This window comes from Oncorhynchus tshawytscha, linkage group LG10 (assembly GCF_018296145.1).
Source record: "Oncorhynchus tshawytscha isolate Ot180627B linkage group LG10, Otsh_v2.0, whole genome shotgun sequence".
Lineage (NCBI taxonomy): Eukaryota > Metazoa > Chordata > Actinopteri > Salmoniformes > Salmonidae > Oncorhynchus > Oncorhynchus tshawytscha.
Window position 1 is genome coordinate 15,541,275 of NC_056438.1, and position 20,821 is coordinate 15,562,095.

General features: G+C 42.7%; 1 long non-coding RNA gene across 1 annotated transcript; it reads right to left on the reverse strand.

Annotated features, from left to right (window-relative positions):
* Positions 1-263: 263 nt before the first annotated feature.
* On the reverse strand, positions 264-20,562 carry LOC112233971. The gene is made up of 3 exons (XR_002950828.2): positions 20,049-20,562; positions 2,753-2,807; positions 264-1,788 (listed from the first exon to the last, which is right to left on the reverse strand). It is a non-coding gene; the product is annotated as an uncharacterized LOC112233971 (long non-coding RNA).
* Between the last annotated feature and the right edge of the window lie 259 nt (positions 20,563-20,821).

The window sequence follows — 20,821 nt, forward strand, 5'->3', positions numbered from 1 at the left end:
GATTAGTTCTGTACGTTGGAAATATGTGTGTGCGTGTGCATGTGTGTGTGTTTGTTTGTGCAGACTTTTTCACTGTCAAGTGCAGTCGACATTTTGTAGTTTTTTTGCGATTGTGTGCTCCGGATTGGGCGTATAATTTCTATTTTTATATATGGGTGCTGTGTGACTGTGTTGTGGGGGCGTTAGTATGCAACTCTTTTACCTCTCGCTCCTCATTCCTTTCTCTATCCTCTCACCTCATTATCTCTCTCTCTCTCTCCCTCTCTCTTTCCATCTCTCACACCCCCTCTGCCAGTCTGTCTGTCTCTGTGTAAACTGAGGGTTTTCAGATCAGGTCATATGTCGGTGCTGGCACTTGGTCCAGAGATGTTATCAAGTGTTTATTTAAGGGCCTGAGGGTCTCAGGTTACAGCAGAAAGAACTCTACACCACTGCTAGGCTGACCCACAAGAATACAACATTCAGCTACAACCAGTTGACCAAGACCTTTCCAAAAATATTTCCCTAAAGGGACAGACTGGCTCAGGTATTCCGAACACACCGGATAGTTATCTATCAGCGGGTTAACTTTATACTCTCTTTCCTGGAGGGTTATCTGACCATCTCTTGACTGATATTGATATTGTTTTTGATGAGCCAATGAAAGCGTCAGTAACTGGATGTTGGATGGAAAAAGGCTCCTATGTACTCTGTATGTACTCTGTGGAGTTTCTAATGGTTACGTAAGTACAACTGAGTTTCCTGTCCGTCTGTCCATCATCTCAGCGCGTCCTCTCATGAGGTCAGAGCCACTGAGTCCAGTGATCGGATGTCTGGCCTACATCGGAAAAAGAATGGAAAAGAAAGGAAGAGAGATACAGAGCCCTTTAAAACTAACTAATTACAGCTGTCTAAAACATGAGCTAGTAACTCTGCCTTTCATATTGAGGTTACCACAAAAACACACACACACACACATGCACGCACACACACACACATGCACGCACACACACAGAGAGAGCGAGAGAGAGAGATGTTAAATGAATGAAAGAGAGCTGGAAATATAGTATGTGTTTTTTTACATGTTGTGTGTGGCAGCCAGTTGTGTTTGTTCGGTCAGAGGACTTTGTTCTCTGTTTTCAAGGGAACAGTTTTCCTCTCTCTTGGGGGTTGGGGGACATGGGGATGTGCGGCTGTGCAGTGGGAGTGGGGGGACGGGGTGCGTTTGGGAGGGAGGGTGCAGGGGGATTCATCAGGATATCTGCAAAGGTGGTGGTGACTGGGGTTATTGGTCATGCCAGATTATAAATTATGTTTTAACATATCTCTTCTCCTCTCCTTTCTTCTCCTCTCCTTCCCTCTCCTCTCTTCTCCACTCTTCCCCTCTCCTCTCCTTCCCTCTCCTCTCTCCTCCTCCCTTCCCCTCTGGTCTCTTCTCCTCTCCTTCCCTCTCCTTTCTTGTCCTCTCCTCCCCTCTCCCTCTCTCACAGTGAAGATATTGGTTGGTTTTATAATTTGCGATGACACAATTCCTAACTTCATCTCCCCTCTTCCTCAATGTCTCCACCCTCACACCACCCGTCCTCCTCCATCACTATTTATCTGTTCTGCAGAAAGTTTTTTCTCTTTTTTTTCTTCTTTTTTGTCTTTCTTTCTTCTCCTTCTGTCACTACTTCTTGTTCTTCTTGAAGCGTCTGAACTGGTTCTGGATGGCGAGCGCTGCTTTCTCCGTCTCTGGCGCTTCCAAGTCGATGTCCACTTCCTCTTCCTCCTCCCCAGTCGCTGGGGCCTTGGAGTCAACCGCCTTCTCTGGAGTGGACAAATCAAAAAGGCATTGATTTCAAAAGGGGATAAGTAACAAATACGTGTACACACACACAGTAGCGATGTTCCCACATCCATGTTCATCTTTACCTGGTTTGGCCTGGCCATGAAGGACAGCGGGTAAGTGTTTGGGGTGACTTAGTGTGTTAGTGTCTCTCCATCGGGCTGCTATAGGTCACAGACCTCGGTTCAAACACTATTTGAAATCTGTCAAATAATTATAAGTGTTTACTTTAGCCTGCCTGGAGTGGCAGTTGGGAAGGGTGTGGAATTTTATGATTATTCTGTCAGTTCCATTGCGCCAGGCAAACTCAATATAGAACAGCTACAGTATTCAACATTATTTGGTCTGGTAGCTTCAGCACTACTTTGACAGAGGTGGCAGAGGTGCAGAGGAGAGAGGGAGAGAGGGAGGATGGAATGACTGTTCTAACAGTCCAAAGTGGCAGGAGTGACAATGTACTTCTAGACAAACAAACTCATCAAATATATATTTAGTGTCTTGGAGATGGAGAATACAAACAAAGAATTAACGAGGGGCCAAATATGGAGGTGGAGATTTAGCTTATGCATTCAGCCCCAACAAGATATCACAGGATGCGTCCCAAATGACACAATTTTACCTTTTTAGTGCACTACTTTGTCCAGGGCCGATAGGGCACAGGGTGCCATTTGGGAGACAACCCCAGTGAATCCAGACAAAATTTGAAACATTGGGCCAAATATGGAGACTTAGTTTATGCATTCACCTGAAAAAAGTAATCCCAAAATTAGGAGAATGTGGCCTTCAGCCGGGCTAACAATGGCCATAGCAGGCAAAACCTACACTGAAAGGCTAGCATGTCGGTGCTACACTTACAGATGAGAGAGAGAGAGTATGACAGACAAGGAGAAAGAGACAGAGACCAAGTTTATAGAGTGTGCAGTCTAAATACACTGTGAGACAGACCTTTGTTGTCTGAAGCAGGCGCCTGGCTGCTGTTGGGGTTCCCAGTGGATCTGAGCTGCAGAGAAGAAGAGAAAGAAAGAAGAGGTGTCAACTACAACAGAATTCTTCAACTAACACACAGTATCACCAGTATCAACTACATAATCAGTATCAACTACATAACCAGTATCAGTACATGACCAGTATCACTACATAACCAGTATCACTACATGACCAGTATCACTACATAACCAGTATCACTACATAACCAGTATCAACTACATAACCAGTATCGACTACATAACCAGTATCACTACATAACCAGTATCACTTCATAACCAGTATCACTTCATAACCAGTATCAGTACATAACCAGTATCACTACATGACCAGTATCACTACATAACCAGTATCGCTACATAACCAGTATCACTACATAACCAGTATCACTAACCAGTATCGACTACATAACCAGTATCACTACATAACCAGTATCACTTCATAACCAGTATCACTTCGTAACCAGTATCAGTACATAACCAGTATCACTACATGACCAGTATCACTACATAACCAGTATCGCTACATAACCAGTATCAGCAGTAATACCTTTATCAGCAACACAACTAGTGCCAACTACAAGTAACTGCCAAAATAAAGGAAACACCAACATAAAGTGACCTAATGGGGAATTGGGCCACCACGAGCCAGAACAGCTTCAATGCATCTTCACATAGATTCTACAAGTGTCTGGAACTCTGTTGGAGGGATGCGACACCATTCTTCAATGAGAAATTCCATATTTTGGTGTTTTGTTGGTAGTGGTGGAAAACTTATGCTCCACTCCAAAATCTCCAAAAAGTGTTCATTTGGGTTTAGATATGGTGACTGAGACACACACACAGACATTACTTGCCTAATTAACTAAGGAACCTCAAGTGAACTGCACTTTCTTTCAATAAACTTTGTATCCTTCATTTACTCAAGTGTTACCTTTCTTATGGCAGTTACCTGTACATTACCTATGTAGTTGCCAGTATTAACTGACTGAATACAAGAGACATGTACGAGGACAGACAGTCCTCTTGGAGTGGGTAACAGGAGTGTCTGTGAGAGTGACATCCTCTTGGAGTGGGTAACAGGAGTGTCTGTGAGAGTGACATCCTCTTGGAGTGGGTAACAGGAGTGTCTGTGAGAGTGACATCCTCTTGGAGTGGGTAACAGGAGTGTCTGTGAGAGTGACATCCTCTTGGAGTGGGTAACAGGAGTGTCTGTGAGAGTGTCATCCTCTTGGAGTGGGTAACAGGAGTGTCTGTGAGAGTGACATCCTCTTGGAGTGGGTAACAGGAGTGTCTGTGAGAGTGACATCCTCTTGGAGTGGGTAACAGGAGTGTCTGTGAGAGTGACATCCTCTTGGAGTGGGTAACAGGAGTGTCTGTGAGAGTGACATCCTCTTGGAGTGGGTAACAGGAGTGTCTGTGAGAGTGACATCCTCCTGGAGTGGGTAACAGGAGTGTCTGTGAGAGTGACATCCCCAGAGACACAATGGAACCACAGAACATAGATGGTTTAACAGTTCAAGAGAATGTTTTTTCCCTCTCCTTTTCCCTTTAATCTCTTTAGTGTGTGTGTGTGTGTGTGTGTGTGTGTGTGTGTGTTCCCTCAAGCACATTAAAAGACACCAGACCGTCCTGGCAGACCCCTCCCTGTGTGTGACAAGTGACCTAATTTTATGATCTCTATTTCTCATCTCCCCTCTCTTTCATTTCCCATTTCACTCTCATTATCTCTCTCTTTCCCTCTCTCTCTCATCTTCCGCTATATCTCTCTCATCTCCCTCTCTCTCTCCCTTTTTATGTTTTAAGGTCTCCTCATTATAAGTACTGTGCTTATGTGCATACGTCTCGGGCAGGGAGAAAGACAGGGAGAGAGATAAGGTGGAGAGGGTGGATACAGAGAGATAGCGCATCTGCTGTGTGTGTATTGTGTCCCCGCGTAACCCCACCATCCTCATTACGCCTTGTGATGCAGGCACGAAATGGATCGTGCATAAAACAATCTCCAGCTAAGCGTGAGGTGCAAACATGAGGCCTGCCACTCCGGCCTTAGTGATGAAATAAAATAATAGTTTAGTAATAATAGACACCTTAGAGATCGTAGAAACTCATGGAAATGACAAAGACTGAGTTTGTGTATCATGGAGAGAGAGAGAGAGAGAGAGAGAGAGAGAGAGAGAGAGAGGAGATGGAGAGATATGGAGAAAGAGATGGAGGGAGAGAGAGAGAGAGATGGGGAGAAAGACGGATGGATGTTTGGATGGATGGATGGAGAGAGATGGAGAAAGAGATGGGGGAATGGAGAGAGAATGTAAGCGTTGGTTAGAAAGAGAGTACGAGCGGACATACAGAGGCTTTCAGACGGCATTAAATCGGCCTTTCACTGAAAAAGCACAGCTCTCATCAAAAACATCACTGCTCTATTCCTGTACTCGCCTCTCACTGACTCTCCCAATCACTGTCAGCGCTGCGGCGGATGAGAAAGGGAAGGAGGGAGGGAAGGGAGGAAGGGTGGCGGTAATAGCAAGTGTGAAAGAGACATAGGATGCTTAGCTGAAGAGTGAAAAGCACCCTTGGCTTTGGAACACGTATCTGCAACAATGTCATAATGTTATATCATCTGTCTGTCTGTGCTATAGGTCTTAAGCTGACAACCATTATCTAGTATGAATATAAATTATGTTGAAATAGATACTGGTATAGATTTGGACCAGTATAACAGAGTATGACAATCTGGTCTGTTAGTGTCACTAAGCTATAGCTTTATGTTCAATATCCTCCATCTATTCTCTATCGTTCTCTTCTTCGTTGTCATTCCCCCCTTCTTCCCTCTCTGACTGACAGACACACACACACACACACACACACACACACACACACACACATACACACTGCCTGGAGGCAATGGTTGTCTCTCTATGCTGTGTTGTTCCTCTCACACTCTCAGAGGAGACAAAAACTGACACACAAAGCAAGAGAGGAGAGGGGCTTGAGCGAGAAAGAGAGTGGGGAGAGAAGAAAAGCAGGGATCTGGGTTTCAGAGAGGTGGCTTTGAATGACGAGCTGAGAGAGAGAGAGAGAGAGAGAGAGAGCACAGGGATGGGAATGGAGAAAAAAGAGAGTAAGGTTGAAGAGTGAAATGAGAGAACTCACACGATAAACACATTCCCACTGTGAATAGACCTCCGTTTTACCTCTTCTCCTCCCACTCCTCTTCTTACCCCCCACACTCTCTCTATTACACACACACACACCCTCTCTCTGCTACATTCTCATCTTTACATGGATGGCTGGCTAAAACTCAAGTGAAGATGGCACTCTCTCTCCCTCCTTGCTTGTCAAGGATTTCTTACTTATTTGTAGCTGCTAATGCCGTAACCCATGAATATATAGACATGAAGCACAGAGAAGGTCAAAAAGAGGAGAGGGGAGGGAAAGGTGAAACGAGGGAGGGAGAGAGGGGTGAGAGACAGATTGCCTGGGAGCTGCTGTAGGTGTTGGAGAGAGAGAAAACAAGAGACAGAGAGAGAGAGAGAGAGGGAGAGAGAGAATGGAGGAAGGAAGGAGGGAGACAGCAAGTGGATGAAAACGGAAGATTCCTACTTATCGAGACAGACGGTTGGGAAAATGGAGCCGAGGGATAGACAGACATCGCTTAATTTCCCCCCCTGCCAACATGCTTTAGCCGGACAAGCTTTCTATTCTAGGAATATACTATCTCTTTCCATCAAGGTTTCATCAGTTTTCTACTGTATGTTGTAACGCCTTTTTTCTTTCAGTCCCTTACTTCTCACTGTTTGACACTGACACTGTCTCTGCATCCGAAATAGCACCGTATTCGCTCTTTAGTGAGCTACATTTGATCAGGGGACTAGTGCACTTAATAGGGAAGTTTGTATGGCCATTCGTCCCAGCTCTATACTGTCTGTATTCATCATTCTGTGTTCAGTTATCTGTTTGTATGGCCATTCGTCCCAGCTCTATACTGTCTGTATTCATCATTCTGTGTTCAGTTATCTGTTTGTATGGCCATTCGTCCCAGCTCTATACTGTCTGTATTCATCATTCTGTGTTCAGTTATCTGTTTGTATGGCCATTCGTCCCAGCTCTATACTGTCTGTATTCATCATTCTGTGTTCAGTTATCTGTTTGTATGGCCATTCGTCCCAGCTCTATACTGTCTGTATTCATCATTCTGTGTTCAGTTATCTGTTTGTATGGCCATTCGTCCCAGCTCTATACTGTCTGTATTCATCATTCTGTGTTCAGTTATCTGTTTGTATGGCCATTCGTCCCAGCTCTATACTGTCTGTATTCATCATTCTGTGTTCAGTTATCTGTTTGTATGGCCATTCGTCCCAGCTCTATACTGTCTGTATTCATCATTCTGTGTTCAGTTATCTGTTTGTATGGCCATTCGTCCCAGCTCTATACTGTCTGTATTCATCATTCTGTGTTCAGTTATCTGTTTGTATGGCCATTCGTCCCAGCTCTATACTGTCTGTATTCATCATTCTGTGTTCAGTTATCTGTTTGTATGGCCATTCGTCCCAGCTCTATACTGTCTGTATTCATCATTCTTTATTCAGTTATCTGTTTGTATGGCCATTCGTCCCAGCTCTATACTGTCTGTATTCATCATTCTGTGTTCAGTTATCTGTTTGTATGGCCATTCGTCCCAGCTCTATACTGTCTGTATTCATCATTCTGTGCAAAAATCCGGTAACCTTCCCAAAATGAAAACCAAAAGTAATAATCCTAAAAATCCTGGATGCAAGATTAGCAGAATGGGGAGGGAATAAGCAGGATTAAAAAGCAAACAAATGGGGGTGAAGTTACCAGAATTTTGCAACCCTACACCCTGTGTTTAGCTGTGTTAGTATGGCCATTTGGCCCAGCTCTATACTGAATTCATAATCCAGCCGGCTGTTCATGGGGATGTAAATGGTCCTACACCAGCTGTCTGTCTGTCACTCCTCCAGACTACATACTGGACTGCTGTATGTTATCCTCACTGCTCCCAACTGCACTTAGCCAGATGGACACATACACACACACGAGCGTAAGCACACACACACACGAGCACAAGCACGCAAAAACTTGTATCCACCTAGCTGTTTTCTCACTGCTGAAAATGTCATTCTGAGGGACTCCAGTCCTCGCTTTTATTTTCCATCCTGAACCACTCTGACCGTCTCTATATGAACCACTGACAACTTGGAAGGAAAATTACTGAGGATAATAGCGGACAATATTGCCATTCCTATTTGCCACATCTTCAAATTAAAATCAGATCAAATCAAATTGTATTGGTCACATGCTTGTTTTCCTAGCTCCAACAGTGCAGTAGCATCTAACAATTCACAACAATCCACACAAATCCAAAAGTAAAAGAATGGAATTAAGAAATATATAAATATTAAGATGAGCAATGTCGGAGTGGCACTGATTAAAATACAGTGGAATTTAGGCCTCCCGGGTGGCGCAGTGGACTAAGGCACTGCATTGCAGTGCTAGCTGTGCCACCAGAGACTCTGGGTTTGAGCCCAGGCTCTGTCGCAGCCGGCTGCGACCGGGAGGTCCATGGGGCGACGCACAATTGGCCTAGCGTCGTCCGGGTTAGGTAGGGTTTGGCCGGTAGGGATATCCTTGTCTCATCATGCACTAGTGACTCCTGTGGTGGGTCAGGTGCAGTGCTCGCTGACCAGGTCGCCAGGTGCACTGTGTTTCCTCCAACACATGGGTGCTTCAGGGTTGGATGTGCGCTGTGTGGCTTGGTTGGGTTGTGTTTCGGGGGACACATGGCTTTCAACCTTTGTCTCTCCCGAGCCAGTATGGTAGTTGTAGAGATGAGACAAGATAGTAACTACTAACAATTAGATACCATGAAATTGGGGAGAAAAAGGGGGTAAAATCTAAAAAATAAAAAAATACAGTGGAATTTAATACAGAATATACATATGAGATGAGTAAAGCAGTACGTAAGCATTATTAAAGTGAGTAGTGTTCTGTTAGTGGGCAGTGATTCCATGTCTATGTAAATAAGGCAGCAGCCTCTAAGGTTCAGGGTTGAGTAGTCGGGTGGTAGCCGGCTAGTGATGGCTGTTTTGATTGATTGTTTTTGGTCTGATGGCCTTCAGATAGAAGCTGTTTTTTAGTCTTTTTTAGTTTTTTAGTCTCTCTGTCCCTGATTTGATGCACCTGTTCTGACATCACCGAGTGGTTGATGTCCTTGATGATCTTTTTGGCCTTCCTGTGACATCGGATGCTGTAGGGATACTGGAGGGCAGGCAGTGTGCCCCCAGTGATGCATTGGGTGGACCACACCACCCTCTGGAGTGCCCTGCGGTTGTGGGCGTTGCAGTTGCAGTACCAGGTGGTGATACAGCCCAACAGGATGCTCTCAATTGTGCATCTGTAAAAGTTTGTGAGGGTCTTAGGGGCCAAGCTGAATTTCTTCAGCCTCCTGAGGTTGAAGAGGTGCTGTTGCGCCTTCTTCACCACACTGTCTGTGTGGGTGGACCATTTCAGATTGTCAGTGATGTGTATGCCGAGGAACTTGAAGCTTTCCGCCATCTCCACTGTGGTCCCATCGATTAGGGCCCATTTCAAGTTTTCATAACAATCGTAATCAGCCTTTTTGGATCCTGATTATGGCCGATTACATTGCAATCCATAAGGAGACTGCATGGCAGGCTGACCACCTGTTATGCGAGTGCAGCTTCAAAAGGACCTTGTGGCTGCAAGGAGCCAAGGTAAGTTGCTAGCTAGCATTAAACTTATCTTGTAAAAAAAAATCAATCTTCACATTATCACTAGTTAACAACACATGGTTGATGATATTACAATGAGGTCATCGAATCACAGCCTACTTCAACTTGATGATTTAACAAAAGCTCATTCGCAAAAAAAGCACAATCGTTGCAATATTGTACATAACCATAAACATCAATGCCTTTCTTAAAATCAATACACAAGTATATATTTTCTAAAACCTGCATATGTAGTTAAAAGAAATTCATGTTAGCAGGCAATATTAACTAGGAAATTGTGTCACCTCTTGCGTTCAGTGCAAGCAGAGTCAGGGTATATGCAGCAGTTTGAGCCGCCTGGCTCGTTGCAAACTGTTGAAAGGCCATTTATTCCTAACAAAGGCCGTAATAAATTTGCAAGAATTTTACATAATTATGACATAACATTGAAGGTTGTGCAATGTAACAGTAATATTTAGACTTAGGGTTGCCACACGTTCGATAAAATACAGAACCGTTCCGTATTTCACTGAAAGAATAAACGTTTTGTTTTCGAAATGACAGTTTCCGGATTTGACCATATTAATGACCAAAGGCTCATATATATATATATATATATATATATATATATATATATGTGTGTGTTCAGCAGGCTCGTAAGCATTCATTCAAACAGCAGCTCCTAGCAATGCTGGGATGCACAGCACTGTTTATGTCTTCAAGCCTATCAACTCCCGAGATTAGGCTAGCAATACTAAAGTGCCTATAAGAACATCCAATAGTCAAAGTTATATGAAATACAAATGGTTTAGAGAGAAATAGTTCTATAATTCCTATAATAACTACATCCTAAAACTCTTAACTGGGAATATTGAAGACTCATGTTAAAAGGAAGCACCAGCTTTCATATGTTCTCATGTTTTGAGCAAGGAACTTAATTTTTTTTACATGGCACATATTGCACTTTTAACTTCTTCTCCAACACTGTGTTTTTGCATTATTTAAACCAAATTGAACATGTTTAATTATTTATTTGAGACTAAATAGATTTTGTTTATGTATTATATTAAGTTAAAATAAAAGTCTTTATTGTTCATTCAGCATTGCTGTAATGGTCATTTATTACAAATATATATATAAAAATTGTCTGATTAATTGGTATCGGCTTTTTTTTGGGTCCTCCAATAATCGGTATCGGCGTTAAAAAAAAAATCATAATCGGTATACCTCTAATGTGGATAGGAGCATCTTCAATCTAAGCCTACTAGAAAGCGTGTGCCCTCAGGCCGGGAGGAAAGCAAAAGTAATTCTGCTACCCAAGATAGCCGACCAATCAGCCTGTAACCAACCCTTAGTAAACTTTTGGGAAAAATTGTGTTTGAGCAGATACAATGCTATTTTACTGTAAACAAATTGACAAAAACTTTTAGCAGGCTTATAGAAAAGGACATTCAACAAGCACAGCACCTACACAAATGACTGATGATAGGTTGAGAGAAATTGATGATAAAAAGATAGTGGGAGCAATTTTGTTAGACTTCAGTGTGGCTAGTCTGATGATGGAAAAACGTATGTGTTACTGCTATATTGTGCATAAAAAGCAACTTGTTCTTTAATAGAAGCCTCTTCAACATAATCCAGGTAGAATCAGGAATTCCCCAGGGCAGCTGTCTAGGCCCCATACTTTTTTCAATCTTTACTAATGACATGCTGCTGGCCTTGAGTAAAGCCAGCGGGTCTATGTATGTGGATGACTCAACACTATACACGTTAGCTACTACAGCGTGTGAAATCCCAGCAACACTTAAAAAAGAGCTGCAGGTAGTTTCAGAATGGGTAGTAAGGAATAAGTTAGTCCTGTATATTTCAAAAACTAAAAGCATTATATTTGGGACAAATCATTAATTAAACCATAAACCTCAACTAAATCTTGTAATAAATCATGTGGAAATTAAGCAAGTTGAGGTGACTAAACTTCTTGGAGTAACCCTGGATTATAAACTGTCATGGTCAAAACATGTTGATACAACAGTAGCTAAAATTGGAGGAAGTATGTCCATAATGAAGCACTGCTCTGCCTTTTGAACAACACTATGAACAAGGCAGGTCCTACAGTCCAGGTGAGTTTTGTCTCACCTGGACTACTGTTCAGTCGTGTGTTCAGGTGCAACAAAGAGAAACCTTGGAAAATTTCAATTGGCTCAGAACAGGGAAGCACGGCTGGCCCTTAAAAGTACACGGAGAGCTAACATTAATAATATGCATATAAATCTATCATGGCTCAAAGTGGAAGAGAGATTGACTTCATAACTACTTGTTTTTGTAAGAAGTGTTGACATGCTGAATCCACCGAGATGTCTGATTAAACTACTAGCACATAGCTCAGACACCCATGCACACCCCAGAAGACAAGCCACCAGAGGTCTATTCACAATCCACAAGTCAAGAACAGACTATGGGAGGCGCACAGTACTATTTAGAGTCATGGCTACATGGAACTCTCTTCAACATCAGATAACTGATGTAAGCAGTAGAATCAGATTAAAAAAACAGATAAAAATACACCTTATGGAACAGCAGAGAGTGTGAAGAGACACACACAGGCATAGACACACATACAGGTGATAAGACACACTGTACACACATATACACATGGATGTTGTATTGTAAATATGTGATAGTGGTGTAGTGGCCTAAGGGAGCGCACTACATGTATAGAGTAAAGTCTTATGAAATGTCATATTTTAAATAGTTTGTAACTGCCTTAATGTTGCTGGACCCCCGGAAGAGTAGCCTTGGTAGCAGCTAATGGGGATCCTTAAAAAAACAAACACAAATACTTCATACCCCAGTTAGTCAACACTCAGTTTCTTATGTTTTATGTTCTAGCTCTCCATACTTAAGCAATGAAGCAATCAGAGGACAAACTGCATTGCCTTGCATAACGTAATTCAATATTCAGATATGGAGCATGTTAAGGATGGCCACTTTGATACACTCTCCTCCGCTACTTAATTTCGTTACATTACAAATAAACACAAATTTTTTTCTATAATCACAACTTGCCATTATTCTATTTCTCTATGTGATGCTGCCATATCATCACCTGATCTCTCTCTCTCTCTACCCCTCTCTCTCTACCCCCTCTTTCTATCTCTCTCTCTTTGTCTACCCCTCTCTCCCTACCCCCCACCCTCTTTCTCTCTCTCCCTCCCTCCCCTCTCTCTCGCTCCAGGCATCAAGATCTGACGATGACTTTCAACCAACGCTCGCTACCTCGCTCTCCAACCAGAAATATTGGCCCTCAATGTAAACTATTTCCAGTTAATGGTTTTATATAAGTACTGTAAGTAGGTGGATGGAAGGGAGTCTATTGGGTAATGTACTTCAAAAATACACTGACACCTAGGAGATGGAGGATTATGCCTGCATCCCAAATGGCCCATAGGACAATGCTCAGGAGAGATAGAGAGAGAGACAAGCGAGAGAGAGACAAACGAGACAAGCGAGAGAGAGACAAACGAGACAAGTGAGAGGGGGAGACAAGCAAGAGAGAGATTTTGTAACCTTACTCTGTGTTCAGCTGTGTGTTACAGTAGTATGGCCATTTGGCCCAGCTCTATACTGAATTCATAATCCAGCCGGCTGTTCATGGGGATGTAAATGGTCCTACACCAGCTGTCTGTCTGTCACTCCTCCAGACTACATACTGGACTGCTGTATGTTATCCTCACTGCTCCCAACTGCACTTAGCCAGATGGACACATACACACACACGAGCGTAAGCACACACACACAGGAACAAAAGCACGCAAAAACGTGGAAACACACACACTGTTCTACAGTATAGGCCTTCTGTATCCACCAAGATGTTTTCTCACTGCAGAACATGTCATTTTGAGGGACTCCAGTCCTCGCTTTTATTTTCCATCCTGAACCACTTTGACCGGCTCTATATGAACCACCCCATAGACCAGTTAGTCAACACTCGGTTTCTTCTTTTTTAAAAGGTCTTGGCTTCCCCCTTTCTCTTCATAAGAACAAACTGTTCTTCATTGCCTTGCATCATGTAATTCAATATCCAGATATGAGGCATGTTAAGGACTGCCACTCTGATACCCTCTCCTGTACTTTCTTTCTGAAGATGTCAAATAATACAAATAAAGTCCTTTCCTTTTTGATCTCTAATGACAATTGGACATTTTTCTCTCTCTCAATCTGATACTGCCATGTTATCACCTAATTATCTCTTTCTCTCTCTCTCTCTCTCTCTCTCAATCTGATACTGCAATGTCATCAGCTGATCATCTCTCTCTTTCTCTCTCTCAATCTGATACTGCCATGTCATCACCTTATCATCTCTTTCTCTCTCTCTCTCTCTCTCTCTCTCAATCTGATACTGCAATGTCATCAGCTGATCATCTCTCTCTTTCTCTCTCTCAATCTGATACTGTCATGTCATGACCTGATCAACTATTTATCTTTCTATCTCTCTCTTCCCTCTCTATTTCTCTATCTCTATCTCCCCACCCTCTCCCTCTGTCTATCTCTATCTCCCCACCCTCTCCCTCTCTCTCTCACTCACTCACTCTATCTCTATATAGCTCCCTCTCTCTCAATTGCTCTTTATCACTCTTTCTCAGTCTCTTTCTCTCATACTCTTCTCTCACTCTCTCTATCTCTACACCCTCTCTCTTTCTCTCCTTCTCTCTCCTTCTCCAGACGTCAAGATCTGATGATGACTTTCAACCCACGCTCGCTACCTCGCTCTCCAACCAGAAATATTGGCCCTGAATGTAAACTATGTGCAGTGAATGGTTTTATGTAAGTACTGTAAGTAGGTGGATGGAAGGGAGTCTATTTGGTAACGTACTTCAAAAATAGACTGACACCTGGGAAATGAAGGATTATGGATGTGTCCTAAATGACACCCTATTCCCTACGAAGTGCACTACTTTTGACCAGCACCCACAGGGCTATGGTCAGAAGTAGTGCACTATGTAGGGAATAGGGTGCCATTTGGTATGATGTCTGATGATGCAGTTTGAAACGGTGAAATGGAGAGACAGAGAGGGGACGGAGGGAGGGAGGGACGGAGGGAGGGAGGGAGGGAGGGAGGGAGGGAGGGAGGGAGGGAGGGAGGGAGGGAGGGAGGGAGGGAGGGAGGGAGGGAGGGGGAGGGAGGGAGGGAGGGAGGGAGGGAGGGAGGGAGGGAGGGAGGGAGGGAGATTTGAAGAGAAACAGACAAGGGGTCTTAAAGAGGAGGAGCATAGGAAAGAGGAGAGAGGGAAGGGAGTGACAAAGGGAGAGAACAAGAAAACATGACAGGTTTGACTTTAGACATTTAACTGCCCTTTATGGATAATATTTAGCATTTTCATAATTTTCACAGCATGTGTTGGTCTTTAATCGAACCACGAATACCACTCTACATCTCTAAGAAAAACAGCACAGCTAAAGATATATTGGAGGGGATAAAGAATAGACCCAAAGCATACGCAACCTGTTATACAAGGCCCACAAATGCATGTATTGGTACAACAAAAGAGACATTACTGTAAGAATAATAATATATACAATACTATTCAAAAGTTTGGGGTCACTTAGAAATGTCCTTGTTTTTGAAAGAAAAGCTACTTTTTTGTCCATTAGAATAACATCAAATTGATAAGAAATACACTGTAGACATGGTTAATGTTGTAAATGACTATTGTAGCTGGAAACGGCAGATTTTTTATTGAATATCTACATAGGCATACAGAGGCCCATTATCAGCAACCATCACTCCTGTGTTCCAATGGCACATTGTGTTAGCTAATCCAAGTTGATAATTTTAAAAGGTTAATTGATCATTAGAAAACCTGTTTGAAATTATGTTAGCACAGCTGAAAACTGTTGTCCTGATTAAAGAAGCAATACAACTGGCCTGCTTTAGAAGAGTTGAGTATCTGGAACATCAGGATTTGTGCGTTCGATTACAGGCTCAAAATGGCCAGAAACAAAGACCTTTCTTCTGAATCTCGTCAGTCTATTCTTGTTCTGAGAAATGAAGGCTATTCCATGTGAGAAATTACCAAGAAACTGAAGATCTCGCACAATGCTGTGTACTACTCCCTTCACAGAACAGCACAAACTGGCTCTAACCAGAATAGAAACTGAGCAAGAGGACAAGTACATTACAGGGTCTAGTTTGAGAAAGAGATGTCTCACAAGTCCTCAACTGGCAGCTTCATTAAATAGTAACCGCAAAACACCAGTCTCATCGTCAACAGTGAAGAGGCGACTCCGGGATGCTGGGAGCACACCAGGGCCTCCCACTCCTATTTCTATTATGGTTAGAGACCGTTTGAGGTTAGTTAACACAGTGTCCAAAGAAGGGCCAGATGTATACAGAATGGCATCGTCTGCGTAGAGGTGGATCGGGGAATCACCCGCAGCAAGAGCAACACCATTGATATATACAGAGAAAAGAGTCGGCCCGAGAACTGAACCCTGTGGTACCCCATAGAGACTGCCAGAGGTCCGGACAACAGGCCCTCCGATTTGACACACTGAACTCGAACTGAGAAGTAGTTGGTGAACCAGGCGAGGCAGTCATTTGAGAAACCAAGGCTGTTGAGTCTGCCGATAATAATACGGTGATTGACAGAGTCGAAAGTTGGCCGGGGTTGGGGTAACCAGGAGGAAAGTATGGCCAGCCGTAGAGAAATGCTTTTTGAAATGTTCGATTATCATGGATTTATCGGTGGTGTGACCGTGTTACCTAGCCTCAGAGCAGTGCGCAGCTGGGAGGACATGCTCTTGTTCTCCATGGACTTATCCAACTAGTCTAAAGAAGGACAGTTTTATTGCTTCAATTTTCTTTCTTTTTATTGCTTCTTTTTTTATTGCTTATTTTTGCTAACATAATTGCAAAAGGGTTTTCTAATGATCAATTAGCCTTTTAAAATGACAAACTTGGATTAGCTAACACAAAGTGCCATTGGAATACAGGAGTGATGGTTGTTGATAATGGGCCTCTGTAGCCGTTTCCAGCTACAATAGTCATTTACAACATTAACAATGTCTTCACTGTATTTCTGATCAATTTGATGTTATTTTAGTGGGGGAAAATGTATTTTTCTTTCAACAACAAGGACATTTCTAAGTGACCCCAAACTTTTGAATAGTAGTGTATAAGCCTACAGGAAAGCTTAAAACCACATCGGGTCCACGGGAGAGGAGAGAGAAAGAGGAACTACCCTCCTCAGCAGTAAAATGTCTTTATTTATAGATAGAAATAAAGGGATTATCTCCCTGTCGGGGGAGAGGGAGAAAGGAGAAGAGGAGGGGACCGAGCGAAAAGCCAATAATATTCTAACATCCCAGTCAAGAAGACGAGAGGGGGAGAGATAGAGTCAGGAAGGCAGAGAGATAAGGGGGGATAGGTTGAGAGATGGAGGGGGGATTGGCACTTTTTCAATTTTTGCCTCAGTGGCTGGAGGATTGGCCTCGCGCTGCAATTAAGACCTGCTAATTAGCCGCACATGATTAAAATAGAACGTGTTTAGTGAGGAGGAAACCTGCTAACTGTTAATTGCAAGCATGTGTGCGTGTGTAGGCTGCCTGCAGGCACTTGCGACAGTTGCGCAAATGTAATTTCTTATATCTATCTGTGCTACAGCCTAGTCTATATAATTGTATATTTTATGAATAAATAATCACTCACAAATTCCAACGAGTCTGAACTTGACAAGAGAGGCGACAAGTACAAAATGAAAAGAAAGTCTTCAAAACAAGCAGCTGTGTCAATTCTGGCGCCAAACATAACTTACATAAGGCAACTCGTTTCATTGCATGCTACTCAACTCTTGTCTTCAGAGGCTTGCAAATGCGCCGCGCATATTGGCGCTCCCGGATATGTGCGCACGAGTTGTAACTTGGCTGTACAGTATGTTCTCGCGCTGTTGCTAAGGGGAATATTGTGTGGTTTTACTAAAGGGATGAAGAATAGCAGGAACACCATAAAACATGTCAGCCTTGGGTGGAAAGTAGATTTGAAAAAAAGATAAAGCCGACAGGGGGGTCGCGAAACGGTGGCAAATAGAAGAGCCATCTGTCCACACTACTTATCCAACACAACCACAAGAGCACCAAGTGGCACGGAGTAAGTTAGCCAACAGTGCGACTGCAGTGCAGGGCCGGTATTCACAAAGTGACTCAGAGTAGGAGTGCTGATCAAGGTTCAGATCCCTCCCCCTGTCCATATACACTGAACAAAAATATAAAAAGAGCATTGAAATGTCTGGGTTCCATGTTTCATGAGCTGAAATTGAACATCCAATACATTTTCCATACACACAAAAAGCTTATTTCTCTCAAATGTTCTGCACAAATATGTTTACATCCCTGTTAGTGAGCATTTCTCCATTGCCAAGATAATCCTTCCACCTGACAGGTGTGGCATTTCAAGAAGCTGATTAAACAGCATGATCATTACACAGGTGCTCCTTGTGCTGGGACAATAAAAGGCCTAAAATGTGCAGATTGTGCACAACACAATGCCGCAGATGTGTTTGGAGGGAGCATGGAATTGGAATATCCACCAGAGCTGTTACCAGAGCATTGAATGTTAATTTCTCTACCATAGGCCACCTCCAATGTCATTTTAGAGAATTTGTCAGTACATCCAACCGGTCTCACAACCGCAAGCCACATGTATGGCCTTGTGTGGGCGAGCGGTTTGCTGATGTCTATGTTGTGCTCCATAGTGGCGGTGGGGTTATGGTATGGGCAGGTATAAACTACAGACAATGAACACAGTTGCATATTATCAGTGACAAATTGAATGCACAAAAATACCGTGATGAGATCCTGAGGCCAGTTTTGAGGCCCATTTTTTTCAAAGGTATATGTGACCAACAGATGCATATCTCAGTCATGTGAAATCCATAGATTTGGGCCTAATGCATTTATTTCAAGTGACTGATTTCCTTATATGAACTGTAACTCAGTAAAAACAAGGAAATTGTTGCATGATGCATTTATATTTTTATTCAGTATAAAAATATTTATTAAAATCGAAATGGCAAAACCGATTAATAGTGTCACTTATAAGTATTGTGATTATTGCTCTTTATAAGTTGTAGGCAAACTTTGAAAGATATGAATAATTGTAGTTCAAGAACATTTCAAACCTGAATTATGTGGTGGCAGGTAGTCTAGTGGTCAGAGTGTTGGACTAGTAACTGAAAGGTTGAAAGATCCCTGAGCTGACAAGGTAAAAATCTGTTGTTCTTCCCCTGAACAATGCAGTTAACCCACTGTACCTAGGCTGTTGTTGTAAATAAGAATTTGTTCTTAACTGACTTCCCTAGGTAAATAAAGGTACAAAAAATATGTCTAATACATGAACATACAATATATGATCCTATATAAACCATTAACTAAAAGTGAAAAAACAGATTCACCAAGAACCAAAGCAAACTTGGCAAAAAACTATAATATTTGGATATGTCCCAAATGGTATTCCCTATTTAGTGCACTACTTTTGACGAGTGCCCATTGGCACCCTCCTCCAGTCCTATGAGCCCTGGGAATAGGGTGCCACTTACGAGTCTGAAACATTATAAAGGGTGTCCAATTTAGTCTCGATTACTGTAGGCCTAATAATAACATGTTGAATAGTCAAATGGAAAATTACATGTACTTCTTAATAAATGGATTCCAGAGACAAAATGGGTAGAGACAAAACAGGTAGGCTAAACCATAAAGACTAAAGTTTATTTGATCAATTAGAAAAGAAATGGACGTGCTACATCATGGTTTAAGTCCATGATAGACCGCGTAGTCATATAGCCCAGATGGTTCGTAATAAAATCATCTCTATTCCAGAGAAACAGGTGTGTCTGACATCTGCGTGACAATTCACACCGGCGGCGGAGGAGACTTTTGCCACCCATCACTGGGCTTGAACGGCTGTTCACAATGCCCATCGGCGATGCAGGCCTCGGTAGTCTACAAGGTAGAGCCGGTAACAGCCAGGTATTTGTGTGCGGACGTCCAGTGATTCTCGCTTCGCGCTCTCGGTACAGTGCCCGTTTGATTTGGGACCGGAGCCAAACAATAGTCGCAAGAAGATGGAGACAGAGCTGCGCTCTGAAAACGAGACTTTTAAAAATGTTTTTACCGCACCTTGCATGGGTTGCGGCCATGGGGTGGAGGTGCGGTGTGTCATGGTGGTATCATCTTAAATATACTCATATGTGAGCAGGGTAAAAATGAATACATTCCCATGTTAAAGTGAATCAAAAATTGGCTATAATTTCCATCCAAGCATAACCATGGGATTTATTGAATGGTGCGGATTATATAACAAATGGGAGTTCTATTGTGCATTTTCATAGCGCATAGCCTTAAACCCAATCAGTACAATAACGGCAGAATAATAATAATCACCTCATTAATATATCCTAACAACAACTGCGGCTCCAACTGTTAGAAACAGATTTAGTTGATCTGCACACCTACCTCGCTCATGTTGAGTACGTGCAGTGGGGAGAGAGTTATTCAAACAAGTGACTTCTTCACGTTTTTATAACCGGTTATACTGGCAGTTTCAACGGTCTCTTTCCTTGGAAAAACACTTCATTCGATCAAAGGTTTTAAAGAGAAACTAAAAGGATGCGCCAAAGACAGAAGAGTCGGGTGTAGAGTGGAGTAAACGGACTCCGTCTCAAGCAGACAGTCTAGGATACAGCAGCATGGACAGTGCAGTCAGAGCAAGCAGTGCGGTTTTGTGCAACAGAGAACGTCAGAATCTTCGGTACCTCTCTGCCTCCCCTCTTCTACTCTTTCTTGCTCGCCCACTCAAGAGCGCTCTCACCCACTCACTGTAGACTTGCCCTTGTGCCAACTGAGCGGTGATGCGCTGACGCTTACTCCTGGACATGAATCTTTGAATAAATCACTTGGGAATAGATAAAGTAACATTTCTTACAAAACAATTAAAACTAGAGAAGTTTTATCAGATTTTAATGTAAAAATTACACCATTGAGATTAACTCCAAAAATGCGTCATATTTGATGACTGGTGCATGCGCTATGAGAAGCATAGATCTCAAAATAGGCCGACATGACATCATCAATCGTCGTATCATATTTAATGACATACAGTGATGCTATCTAATATATGTTCTGTTCATCCTATGTCAGGAAAATGTGTGGGTACATGACCATTAGACCTACATTGTGCTATCGTTCCCCTTAGAGGAATGGGAACCACACATTTTCCTTACGATGTT